Raw genomic sequence first — 14,063 nt, 5'->3', positions numbered from 1 at the left:
ATAATCAATTTATTTCCCATTTTTCATGGTGTTCATTGGTTGGAGGTACAAGAACGATGTTCAATGGTTTTAATTTTCTTATTGCAATAATTTTTACATTTTTTGAATAATTTAGCTCTTTTCTATTATGCAAATGATAATAACATAACAACACAACATTTAGATTATTTTTGCCAAACATTTTGTTATGCCCTTTCCTTTTTATTACTTAAAAAAATAAATAAATAACATTGAAATTATTGTCAAAAATTTTCATTTTTTATTTAATGATAATTGAAAATATTTAATTTTAATTCACTTGCACTTAATGCATGCATTTTATTGTTATCGAATTTTCTTTTCTATTTTGAAGCTTTAACAAAAATGGATATGAAAATGTGCCTTTTTAAATAAATAAAGCAAATTAAAAAGATGTGGTGTAGGCATATCATAAATTGCTTACACGTAAAATATATCTAAGCATAACATTTAGATTATTTTTGTGGGACAATTTGTTATGCCCTTGCCTTTTTATTACTTAAAAAAATAAATAAATAAAATTTAAATTATTGTCAAAATATTAATTTTTTCTCTAATGGTAATTGAGAATATTTACTTCTACGTAATAGACCTAAAATAAAAATGTATAATTAGATTTAATTTGAATTCACTTACACCTAATGCATGAATTTTATTGTTATAGACTTTTCTTTTCTATTTTGAAGCTTGAACAAAAAAGGATATGAAAATGTGCTTTTTTAAATAAATAAAGCAAATCAAAAAGATGTGGTGTAAGCATATCATTAATATGGAATTGCAGGGGAGACAAAATTTGCTATAAGGAGAACTCCCAAAAATATATATTCTATTTAGACTCCATCTGCATTGAAGGCCTATCATTAATCCTAAAGTGAAAACTATTTATACAATAAATCGTTGTCGATCAGTCTTTCCAAGAAATTTCTATTAATTTTATATCATTCGGTTGCAAAACTTGAAGTGGAATCTTGTAAGAAGATAGAGCATATCCCACTATGATATATTCTTCTTTTTTTACTTTGCGTGAAAAAATTTTAACGAGATCATGATAGTGAAAAGTGTATCCACGCATGAATTGAAACTTGATCGGGTTATAAATAAAAGGAAATTCACAGCCGTGATGTAAGAGGTTAGAAAACCAGGATGCAACAATTTTATTAATCACCAGTTTTCTAAAAGCAAATAGAAAACACCATGATAATTTGAATAGAAATAGCCCTAAACCCTAAATAGTCAAGGCTTGGGAATGGTACAATAGAGACCATAGACCATATGTTGTCGACTACATGAACACGTCTGTGTATGCCTTAAGGACTCCCAATACTGGAGCGCCTAACAAACATAAAAGATAAAACAATAAAATAACATTTAACATCGTGGACATTGAAGTACAAAACTATTGCAGATTAGGGCTATATCTAGGGGGAAAGGAAGAAGGGAAATCCTCATCCATCAGAGCCTGCATTGAAGAAATAGCTACAATCTTCTTGTCCCTCGTGATAGAGATCAAGTTGTTAAACTCTGCGAAGCGTTCGTCTTGTTCGTAGAGCTCCTTTAGGTTAAGCTAATCAATGGGAGCTTTCCACTGAGAAAAATATAATGTCAATAATGACAATATATAGCAAAGAAAAAGAAATAGAAAAATAAATAACACACAGTTTTTACGTGGAAACCCTTTCTGGAAAAAACGACGGGCAGAGTAGAAGAAAATTCACTATGTCGAATTCGAATTAATTACAAGAGGACTAGACTATTCCTATTTATAGGCTTGTAAACCTTATTCTAATAGCAATGAAACTCCTTATTCTAATAATATCAAATAGATGGAGTTTAGTAAGGTTTAAAAAACCTTATTCTAAAATAAAATAAAAGAAGTGTAATTCTACAAGGATTTTTCTTTTATTTTATTTTACCACAGTATTTAATTTAAATAAGGATTTGGGTCACTTAATTCTAACAATCTCCACCTTGACATGAATTCTTAATGAACAAGTTCTTCATTGTGAACTCTCAACGAACAAGTTTCTCCAACTCTTCCATAAAACCCCGTAAGGGTTTATTTTCAACAATGAACACCAACCAAGTCTAAGCAGTGCTTAAACTTGGTTATAGGAAGTGACTTAGTCATCATATCTGCAGGATTTTCATGAGTACTAATTTTGCTCACAACAATATCACCACGAGCAATAATATCACGAACAAAATGATACCGCACATCAATGTGTTTTGTTCTCTCATGAAACATTTGATCTTTTGTAAGGAAAATGGCACTCTGACTGTCACAAAATACTTTAATGATTTGAAGGTCTTCATTGAGTTCACTAAAGAGTCCCTTCAACCAAATAGCTTCTTTACAAGCCTCAATAATCATCATGTACTCAACTTCAGTGGTAGACAAAGCGACTGTAGTTTGCAAAGTGGCTTTCCAACTGATTGCACAACCTCCGATTGTAAAGACATAACCTGTGAGATATCTTCTTCTATCGAGGTCTCCAGCAAAATCAGCATCAACATACCCAATGACTCCATCTCTAGTTCTTCCAAACTATAAGCAAACATCGGTACTACCTCGTAAGTATCTTAAAACCCACTAAACTGCTTTCCAATGTTCTTTACCGGGATTCGCCATGTATCTGCTAATTGCACTAACTGCATATGATAAATCTGGACGTGAACAAACCATGGCATTCATGAGAGATCCTACTGCACTAGAGTATGGAACATTGACATGTACTCAATCTCATCATCTAATTGTGGAGACAAAGCTGATGAAAGTCTGAAATGGGCTACTAAAGGAGTACTAACAGGCTTAGCATTCTGCATATTGAATCTGCAAAGAACTTTCTCAATGTACCCCTTCTGACTTAGGTACAATTTACTTTCTTTTCTATCTCTAAGAATCTCCATACCAAGTATCTTCTTTGCTGGTCCCAAGTCTTTCATCTCAAATTCTTCATTTAGTTGGGCTTCGACCTTTCTTATCTCTCATTTATCTTTCGCTGCTATCAACATGTCATCAACATAAAGGAGTAGATACACAAAAGAACCATCCCTGCTTTTCTTAAAGTAAACACAACTGTCAAAGCTACTTCTTTTAAAATCATGAGAAGTCATAAAGGAATCAAACCTCTTATACCACTGTCTTGGTGATTGTTTCAAACCGTAAAGGGACTTTTTCAGCAAGCAAACATAGTCCTCTTTATCTGAGACTGTAAAACCCTCTGGTTGTTTCATGTAAATATCCTCCTCAAGTTCTCCATGCAAAAATACAATTTTTACATCTAACTGTTCAAGCTCCAAATCATGCATGGCCACAATACACGGCAAAGCTCGAATTGAACTATGCTTCACAACTGGAGAGAACACAGCTGTGAAGTCCACTCCTGGAATTTGACTGTAACCCTTTGCAACAAGCCTTGCTTTATATCTGGGTTCTTCAACTCTTGGAGTCCCTTCTTTCTTCTTAAACACCCATTTACAACAAACAACCTTTTTACCTTTAGAATGTTTCACAAGATCCCATGTTTTATTTTTGTGTAATGATTCCATCTCCGCTTGCATAGCAAACATCCACCTTTCCGAGTCTTCACAACTAACCGCCTCAGAATAATTAGATGGCTCTTGGTTTGCATCTATATCTTCAGCCACATTTATAGCATAAGCAACTAGATCAGCCTCGGCATACTTCTTTGGAGGTTTAATTTCTCTTCTAGTTCTATTTTTGGAAATAGAGTATTGTGGTGAAGAAGCAACTCTATTTTGAATTTTTGTACTGGCTTTAGTAGTTGACTCTGTTGTAGATTCTAGATTAATCTGATGCTCCACCTACTTTTGATTTTCTTTATTGGAAGAGTCTTTAAGAGATAAGTTAGGTAGCATAGCAGTTTCATCAAAAACAACATCTTTACTAATCACAACTTTTCTATTTTCAGGACACCATAACTTATACCCTTTTACACCAGCTTTATAACCAAGAAAAACACATTTAATTGATCTTGGTTCCAATTTTCCATTATCAACATGAGCATACGCAGGACAACAAAAAATCTTTAAATCTGAATAGTCAGCAGGATTACCAGACCATACCTCTTGTGGAGCTTTTTTCTCAATGGCAACGGATGGAGATCGGTTGATCAAAAAACATGCAGTAGAGGCTGCTTCGGCCCAAAATGACTTTGGTAAGTAGGCATTTGACAACATACATCGAACCTTCTCCATGATTGTTCTGTTCATTCATTCTACAACACTGTTTTGCTGTGGAGTATGACGAACTGTCAAGTGTCTCACGATCACTTCTGACTTGCACAATTTATTAAACTCATCAAAATAGAACTCTAAGCCATTGTTTGTGCGAAGGTATTTTATTTGCTTTCCCGTCTATTTTTCAATCATGGTTTTCCAAGACTTAAATGCGAAAAACACATCGCTTTTCTGCTTCAGGAAGAACGCCCACACTATTCTGGAAAAATCATCAATAAAAGTTACCATATAATTAGCTCCACCTCTCGAAGACACTCTGGATGGCCCCCAGAGATTCGAATGAATATACTCCAATGTTCCCTTCGTGTTATGGATTCCTCTGGTGAATCGAACTCTCTTTTGCTTCCCAAAAATGCAGTGCTCACAGAACTTCAGTTTGCAAATTCCTTGCCCATCAAGAAGTCCTCTTTTGCTCAATTCTGCCAAACCATTCTCACTCATATGCCCTAGGTGCATATGAGAAAGTTTAGTAATATCATCATCTGACAAGAAAGAGGATAAGACAGCTGCATCACCAGTAACAGTAGAACCTTGCAAAACTTATATTAATTACAAGAGAAGTAGACTATGCCTATTTATAGGCTTGTAAACCTTATTCTAATAGGAGTGAAACTCCTTCTTCTAATAATATCAAATAGATAGAGTTTAATAAGGTTTAAAAAACCTTATTCTAAAATAAAATAAAAGAAGTATAATTCTACAGGGATTTTACCTTTATTTTATTTTACCACAGTATTTAATTTAAATAACGATTTGGGTCACTTAATTCTAACATCCACCAATGACGAATTTCTGTTCCATGTGACCGTTGGGCCACAGCAATCTCCTTTTGTTTTTCTTTTATTACATCTAGTTGGTCTTGGACATCATTGAAATCTTGTACAAGCAAGTTGATTCATTTTTTAGGGTATGTCTCAACAGGAGCATCAACGGTTTCCTCAAGATGTTGGCTTGCGTTTGAAAAGCGTTTAGGTACAGATTCAACAGAAGGATGACCAAACGAATAAGGTTTTCCAGCCGGTGAGAAAATAATAAAAAGAATCTCCCCACCACATAGAGTGGAGAGCTTAGAGATTTTCTTATAAATTCCTGTGCGTTGTTGTGATAATGCGATGAGCCTATCATTTGCATTTTCAATGATCTTAATCTCAATTTTTTGCTTTCCTTTAGTTTTCCTGTCTGAGCTTTCCATTGCAAAAAGATCAGAAGAAAAAAGAAAGAAGCAAAAAAGTTACAAAGGAAAGCTTTACTAGCCTTTTAGATGGTTTGGAATGAAATTCTTCTTGGATGAAATTCATATATATATAGGCAAATAAAAACCCTAGAAATTAAATACTGAAACTAATTAAATTATGTGATCAAATTTGACGTTCAACAATTGAATATCGTGTTATTAAGTAAATGTAGTCCTAAATTAGGTAGTTAAATATGTTTCTTGAATGCAGTATAAATGTTGTGTTATTGATCGTATATATATTATATCGAATATGCCATAAATGAAACAAAAATTCATGATATTATGGTACATTTTAAGTCAATTATATGTGAAAAGTTCCAAAAACTGATACCGTTTTTCGTTAGAATGAGAAGCTAAATTAGAATAACAGATATAATGTCCAAAAATGAAAAGACTTTTACATAAATCAAGAAAAATAATTCTCCAAAACCATATAAGGAAATAAGGGATATCAACTTTATTTCTTTGCAAATTTGGGTAAATTCTAGAACAGGTTAGATTTTACTGCCATTGAAAGTATGACAATGGTGCCAAGAGCAACTGAAATGACCTAGATTTTGCATCATTACTTGGCTATATTTTTTGATAAAAGAAATATCGCAATGTCTACATCAGAGTTGTATAAAGACGAATAAATTAAGAAAATAAAATTATTCTGGGCTTTAAGAATTCAACGCCTAATGTTATTACGAATTGCAGTAAGAGCAAGTTGATGAATGAATGTTGAGCACCTAAAATTAAGCAATTTCACTCTGAATAGGGTTACCTAGTTTTGGAATTTCCGTGCGCAAAAATCCTAATCCACGAGGAAAGATAAAGTGTGTCGATTTGTTCTTATAATCAATTTATTTCCCATTTTTCATGGTGTTCATTGGTTGGAGGTACAAGAACGATGTTCATTGGTTTTAATTGTCTTATTGCAATAATTTTTACATTTGCTGAATAATTTAGCTCTTTTCTATTATGCAAATGATAATAACATAACAACATAACATTTCGATTATTCTTGCCGGACAATTTGTTATGCCCTTTCCATTTTATTACTTAAAAAATAAATAAATAAATAACATTTAAATTATTTTCAAAAAATTTCATTTTTATTTAATAATAATTGAAAATATTTACTTCTACGTAATAGACCTAAAATACAAATATTTAATAATAATTGTCATCGACTTTTCCTTTATATTTTGAAGCTTTAACAAAAAAGGATATGAAAATGTGCCTTTTTAAATAAATAAAGCAAATTAAAAAGATGTAGTGTAGGCATATCATGAATATGGAATTGTAGGGGAGACAAAATTCGCTACAAGGAGAACTCCCAAAAATATATAATCTATTTAGACTCCATCTGCATTGAAGGCCTATCATTAATCCTAATGTGAAAACTATTTATACAATAAATCGTTGTCGATTAGTCTTTCCAAGAAATTTCTATTAATTTTATATCATTCGGTTGCAAAACATGACGTGGAAGCTTATAAGAAGAGAGAGCATATCCCACTATGATATATTCTTCTTTTTTACTTTGCATGAAAAATTTTTAACGGGATCATGAAAGTGAAAAGTGTATCCGCGCATGAATTGAAAAATTTACAAAGGAATGCTTTACTAGCCTTTCAGATGGTTTGGAGTGAAATCCTTCTTGGATGAAATTCATATATATATTGGAAAATAAAAACCCTAGAAATTAAATGCTGAAATTAATTAAATTATGTGATCAAATTTGACGTTCAACAATTGAATATCGTGTTATTAAATAAATGTTGTCCTAAATTAGGTAGTTAAATATGTTTCTTGAATGCAGTATAAATGTTGTGTTATTGATCGTATGTATATTATATGGAATATGCCATAAATGAAACAAAAATTCATGATCTTATGGTACATTTTCAGTCAATTATATGTTGAAAAATACCGGAAACTGATATCGTTATTCGGTAGAATTAGAAGCTTAATTAGAATAACTGATATAATCTCCAAAAATGGAAAGACTACTACATAAATGAAGAAAAATAATGCTCCAAAACCCTATAAGGAAATAAGGGATATCAAATTTATTTCTTTGCAAATTTGGGTAAATTCTAGAATAAGTTAGGTAGTACTACCATTGAAAGTATGATGATGTTGCCAATAGCATCTGAAATGACCCAAAATTTGCGTCTTTACTTGGCTTTATTTTAGGAGAAATGAAATATAGCAATGTCTACATCAGAGTTGTATAGAGAAGGATAAATTAAGAAAATAAAATTGTTCTGGGCTTCAAGAATTCAATTGCTACTGTTTCTGTGAATTGTAGTAAGAGAAAGTTGTTGAATAAATGTTGAGCACCTACAATTAAATAATTTCACTCTGAATAGGGTTAACTAATTTAAGATTTTCTGTGCGCAAAAATCTTAATCCACGAGGATAGATAAAGTGTGTCGTTTTATTCTCATAATCAATTTATTTCCCATTTTTCATGGTGTTGATTGGTTGGAGGTACAAGAACAATATTCATCGGCTTTAATTGTCTTATTGCAATAATTTTTACATTTGTTGAATAATTTAGCTCTTTTCTATTATGCAAATGACAATAACATAACAATAGAACTCAACATTATCCTAATTTAATAAAATATATGGTTAAAGCAGAATTAAAAATTGCTTACACATAAAATATATCTAAACATAACATTTAGATTATTTTTCTTGGACAATTTGTTATGCCCTTTCCTTTTTATTACTTTAAAAAATAAATAAATAACATTTAAATTATTGTCAAAATATTAATTTTTTATCTAATGATAATTGAGAATATGTACTTCTACGTAATAGAACTAAAATACAAATGTAGAATCAGATTTAATTTTAATTCACTTGCACCTAATGCATGCATTTTATTGTTATCGACTTTTCTTTTCTGTTTTGAAGCTTTAACAAAAAAGGAAATGAAAATGTGCCTTTTTAAATAAATAAAACAAATTAAAAAGATGTGGTGTAGGCATATCAGTAATATGGAATTGTAGGGGAGACAAAATTCGATACAAGGAGAACTCCCAAAAATATATGTTCTATTTAGATTCCATCTGCATTGAAGGCCTATCATTAATCCTAAAGTGAAAACTATTTATACAGTAAATCGTTGTCAATCAGTCTTTCCAAGAAATTTCTATTAATTTTATTTCATCGGGTTGCAAAACTTGACGTGGAATCTGGTAAGAAGAGAGAGTATATCCCACTATGATGTATTCTTCTTTTTTACTTTGCATGAAAAATTTTTAACGGGATCATGAAAGTGAAAAGTGTATCCACATATCAATTGAAACTTGATCGGGTTATAAATATAAGGAAATTCATGACCTTGATCTCCGAGGTTAGAAACCAGGATGCAACAATTTTATTAATCACCAGTTTACTAAAAGCAAATAGAACACACTATGATAATTTGAATAGAAATAACCCTAAACCCTAAATAGTGATGCTTGGGAATGGTACAATAGAGACCACAGACCATATGTTGGCCGGCTACATGAACACGTCCGTGTATGCCTTGAGTACTCCCAGTACTGGTGCACCTAACAAACATAAAAGATAATATAATAAAATAACATTTAACATCATGGACATTAAAGTACAAAACTATTGCTGATTAAGGCCATATTTAGGAGGAAAGGCAGAAGGGAAATCCTCATCCATCAGAGCCTTCATTGAGGAAATAGCTGCATTCTTCTTGTCCCTCGTGATAGTGATCAAGTTGTTAAACTCTGCGAAGCGTTCGTCTTGTTCGTAGAGCTCCCTCAGGTTAAGCTGATCAATGGGAGCTTTCCACCAATAACGAATTTTTGTTCCATTTGACCGTTTGGCCAAAGCAATCTCCTTTTGTTTTACTTTTATTACATCTAGTTGGTCTTGAACATCATTGAAATCTTGTACAAGCAAGTTGATTCTTTCCTTACGGTAAGTCTCAACAGGAGCATCAGTGGTTTCCTCAAGATGTTGGCTTGCGTTTGAAAAGCGTTTAGCGACAGATTCATCAGGAGGATGACTAAACAAATAAGGTTTACCAGCCAGTGAGAAAATAATAAAAAGAATCTACCCACCACATAGAGTGGAGAGCTCAGAGATTTTCTTATAAATTCCTGTACGTCGTTTTGAAAATGTGATGAGCCTCTCATCTGCATTTTCAATTATCTTAATCTCAATTTTTTTGCTTTCCTTTAGTTTTCTTGTCTAAGCTTTCCATTGCAAAAAGATCAAAAGAAAATATAAAGAAGCAAAAAAGTTACAAAGGAAAGCTTTACTAGCCTTTCAGATGGTTTGGAATGAAATTCTTCTTGGATGAAATTCATATATATATATAGGCAAATAAAAACCCTAGAAATTAAATGCTAAAACTAATTAAATTAGATTATCAAATTTGATGTTCAACAATTAAATATAGTGTTTGTAAATAAATCTAATCCTGAATTAGGTAGTTAAATATGTTTCTTTAATGCAATATAAATGTTGTGTTATTGATCGTATATATATTATATCGAATATGCCATAAATGAAACAAAAATTCATGATACTGTGGTACATCTTAAGTCAATTATATGTTGAAAAGTACTGAAAACTGATACCGTTCTTCGGTAGAATTAGAAGCTCAATTAGAATAACAGATATAATCTCCGAAAACGAAAAGACGTCTACATAAATGAGGCAAAATAATGCTCCAAAAGCATATAAGGAAATAAGGGATATCAAATTTATTGCTTTCCAAATTTGGGTAAATTCTAGAACAAGTTAGGTTGTACTACCATGGAAAGTATGATGATGTTGCCAATAGCATCTGAAATGACCCAAAATTTGTGTCTTTACTTGGCTTTATTTTACGATAAATGAAATATCACATTGTCTAGTTCAGAGTTGTATAGAAAAGAATGAATTAAGAAAAAAAAATTGTTCTGGGCTTCAAGAATTCAACTGCTACTGTTTTTGCGAATTGCAGTAAGACCAAGTTCTTGAATGAATGTTGATCACCTAAAATTAAATAATTTCACTCTGAATAGGGTTACCTAATATAGGATTTTCCATGCGCAAAAATCGTAATCCACGAGGAAAGATAAAGTGTGTCGATTTGTTCTCATAATCAATTTATTTCCCATTTTTCATGGTGTTCATTGGTTGGAGGGACAAGAACAATGTTCATCGGTTTTAACTGGCTTATTGCAATAATTTTTACATTTGTTGAATAATTTAGCTCTTTTCTAATATGCAAATGACAATAACATAACAATAGAACTCAACATTATCCTAATTTAATAAAATTTATTGTTAAAGCGGATTTAAAAATTGCTTACTCGTAAAATATATCTAAACATAACATTTAGATTATTTTTGTCGGACAATTTGTTATGCCCTTCCCTTTTTATTACTTAAAATAATTAAATGAATAACATTTAAAATATTGTCAAAATATTAATTTTTTATCTAATGATAATTGAGAATATTAACTTCTACGTAATAGACCTAAAATACATGCATTTTATTCTTATCGAGTTTTCTTTTCTAATTTCAAGCTTTAGCAAAAAAGGATAAGTAAATGTGCCTTTTTAAATAAATAAAGAAAATTAAAAAGATGTGGTGTAGGCATATCATTAATATGGAATTGTAGGGGAGAAAAAATTCGCTACAACGAGAGCTCCCTAAAATATATATTCTATTTGGACTCCATCTGCATTGAAGGCCTATCATTAATAATAAAGTGAAAACTATTTATACAATAAATCGTTGTCGATCAGTCTTTCCAAGAAATTTCTATTAATTTTATATCGTTCGGTTGCAAAACTTGACGTGGAATATTGTAAGAAGAGAGAGCATATCCCACTATGATATATTAATATTTTTTACTTTGCATGAAATATTTTTAACGGGATCATGAAAGTGAAAAGTGTATCCACGCATGAATTGAAACTTGATCGGGTTATAAATATAAGGAAATTCACAGCCTTGATCTCCGAGGTTAGAAAAATAGGATGCAACAATTTTATTAATCACTAGTTTACTAAAAGCAAATAGAACACACCATGATAATTTGAACAGAAATAGCCCTAAACCCTAAATAGTCAAGGCTTGGGAATGGTACAATAGAGACCATAGACCATATATTGGTCGACTACATGAACACGTCTATGTACTCCTTAAGGAATCCCAATACCGGAGCGCCTAACAAACATAAAAGATAAAATAAAAAAATAACATTTAACATCATGGACATTGAAGTACAAAACTATTGCAGATTAGGGCCATATCTAGGGGAAAGGAAGAAAGGACATCCTCATCCATCGGAGCCTGTATTGAAGAAATAGCTGCAATCTTCTTGTTCCTCGTGATAGAGATCAATTTGTTAAACTCTGCGAAGCGTTCATCTTGTTCGTAGAGCTCCTTAAAGTTAAGTTGATCAATGGGAGCTTTACACCAATGACGGATTTCTGTTCCATGTGACCTTTGGGCCAAAGCAATCTCCTTTTGTTTTTCTTTTATTACATTTAGCTGGTTCTGGACATCATTGAAATCTTGTACAAGCAAGTTGATTTGTTCCTTATGGTATGTCTCAACAGGAGCATCTGTGGTTTCCTCAAGATGTTGGCTTGCGTTTGAAAAGCGTTTAGCGATAGATTCAACAGAAGGATGACCAAACGAATAAGGTTTTCCAGCCGGTCAGAAAATAAAGAAAAAATAATCTCACCACCACTTAGAATGGAGAGATCAGAGATTTTCTTATAAATTCCCGTGCGTCGTTTTGAAAATGCGATGAGCCTATCGTCTGCATTTTCAATTATCTTAATCTCAATTTTTTGCTTTCCTTTAGTTTTCTTGTCTGAGCTTGCCCTTGCAAAAAGATCAAAAGAAAAAAGAAAGAAGCAAAAAATTTACAAAGGAATGCTTTACTAGCCTTTCGGATGGTTTGGAATTAAATTCTTCTTGGATGAAATTCATATATATATAGGCAAATAAAAACCCTAGAAATTAAATGCTGAAACTAATTAAATTATGTGATCAAATTTGACGTTCAACAATTGAATATCGTGTTATTAAATAAATGTAGTCCTAAATTAGGTAGTTAAATCTGTTTATTGAATGTAGTATAAATGTTGTGTTATTGATCGTATATATATTATATCGAATATCCCATAAATGAAACAAAAATTCATGATACTGTGGTACATCTTAAGTCAATTATATGTTGAAAAGTACTGAAAACTGTTATCGTTCTTCGGTAGAATTAGAAGCTCAATTAGAATAACAGATATAATCTCCGAAAATGAAAAGGCGTCTACATAAATGAGGCAAAATAATGCTCCAAAAGCATATAAGGAAATAAGGGATATCAAATTTATTTCTTTGCAAATTTGGGTAAATTCTAGAACAGGTTAGGTTGTACTACCGTTGAAAGTATGATGATGTTGCCAATAGCATCTGAGATGACCCAAAACATGCGTCTTTACTTGGCTTTATTTTACGAGAAATGAAATATCGCAATGTCTACACCAGAGTTGTATAGAGAAGAATAAATTATGAAAATAAAATTGTGCTGGGCTTCAAGAATTCAACTCCTACTGTTTTTGCAAATTGGAGTAAGAGCAAGTTGTTGAATGAATGTTGAGCACCTAAAATTAAACAATTTCACTCTGAATAGGGTTACCTAATTTAGGATTTCCCATGCGTAAAAATCCTAATCCACGAAGAAAGATAAAGTGTGTCGATTTGTTCTCATAATCAATTTATTTCCCATTTTTCATGGTGTTCATTGGTTGGAGGTACAAGAACAATGTTCATCGGTTTTAATTATCTTATTGCAATAATTTTTGCATTTGTTGAATAATTTAGCTCTTTTCAATTATGCAAATGACAATAACATAACAATAGAACTCAACATTATCCTAATTGAATAAAATATATGGTTAAAGCGGATTTAAAAATTGCTTACACGTAAAATATAGTTAAACATAACAATTAGATTATTTTTTTCGGACAATTTGTTACGCCCTATCCTTTTTATTACTTAAAAAAATAAATAAATAACATTTAAATTATTGTCAAAATATTAATTTTTTATCTAATGATAATTGAGAATATGTACTTCTACGTAATAGACCTAAAATACAAATGTAGAATCAGATTTAATTTTAATTCACTTGCACCTAATGCATGCATTTTATTGTTATCGACTTTTCTTTTCTATTTTGAAGCTTTAACAAAAAAGGATATGAAAATGTGCCTTCTTAAATAAATAAAGAAAATTAAAAAGATGTGGTGTAGGCATATCCTTAATATGGAATTGCAGGGGAAACAAAATTCGCTACAAGGAGAACTCCCAAAAATATATATTCTATTTAGACTCCATCTGCATTGAAATCCTATCATTAATCCTCAAGGGAAAACTTTTCATGCAATAAATCTTTGTCGATCAATCTTTCCAAGAAATTTCTATTAATTTTATATCATTCGGTTGCAAAACTTAACGTGGTATCTTGTAAGAAGAGAGAGCATATCCCAGTATGATATATTCATCTTTTTTAGT

The sequence above is a fragment of the Gossypium hirsutum genome, chromosome D06 (assembly GCF_007990345.1).
Source record: "Gossypium hirsutum isolate 1008001.06 chromosome D06, Gossypium_hirsutum_v2.1, whole genome shotgun sequence".
Lineage (NCBI taxonomy): Eukaryota > Viridiplantae > Streptophyta > Magnoliopsida > Malvales > Malvaceae > Gossypium > Gossypium hirsutum.
Note: the sequence above shows the minus strand (reverse complement) of the source record.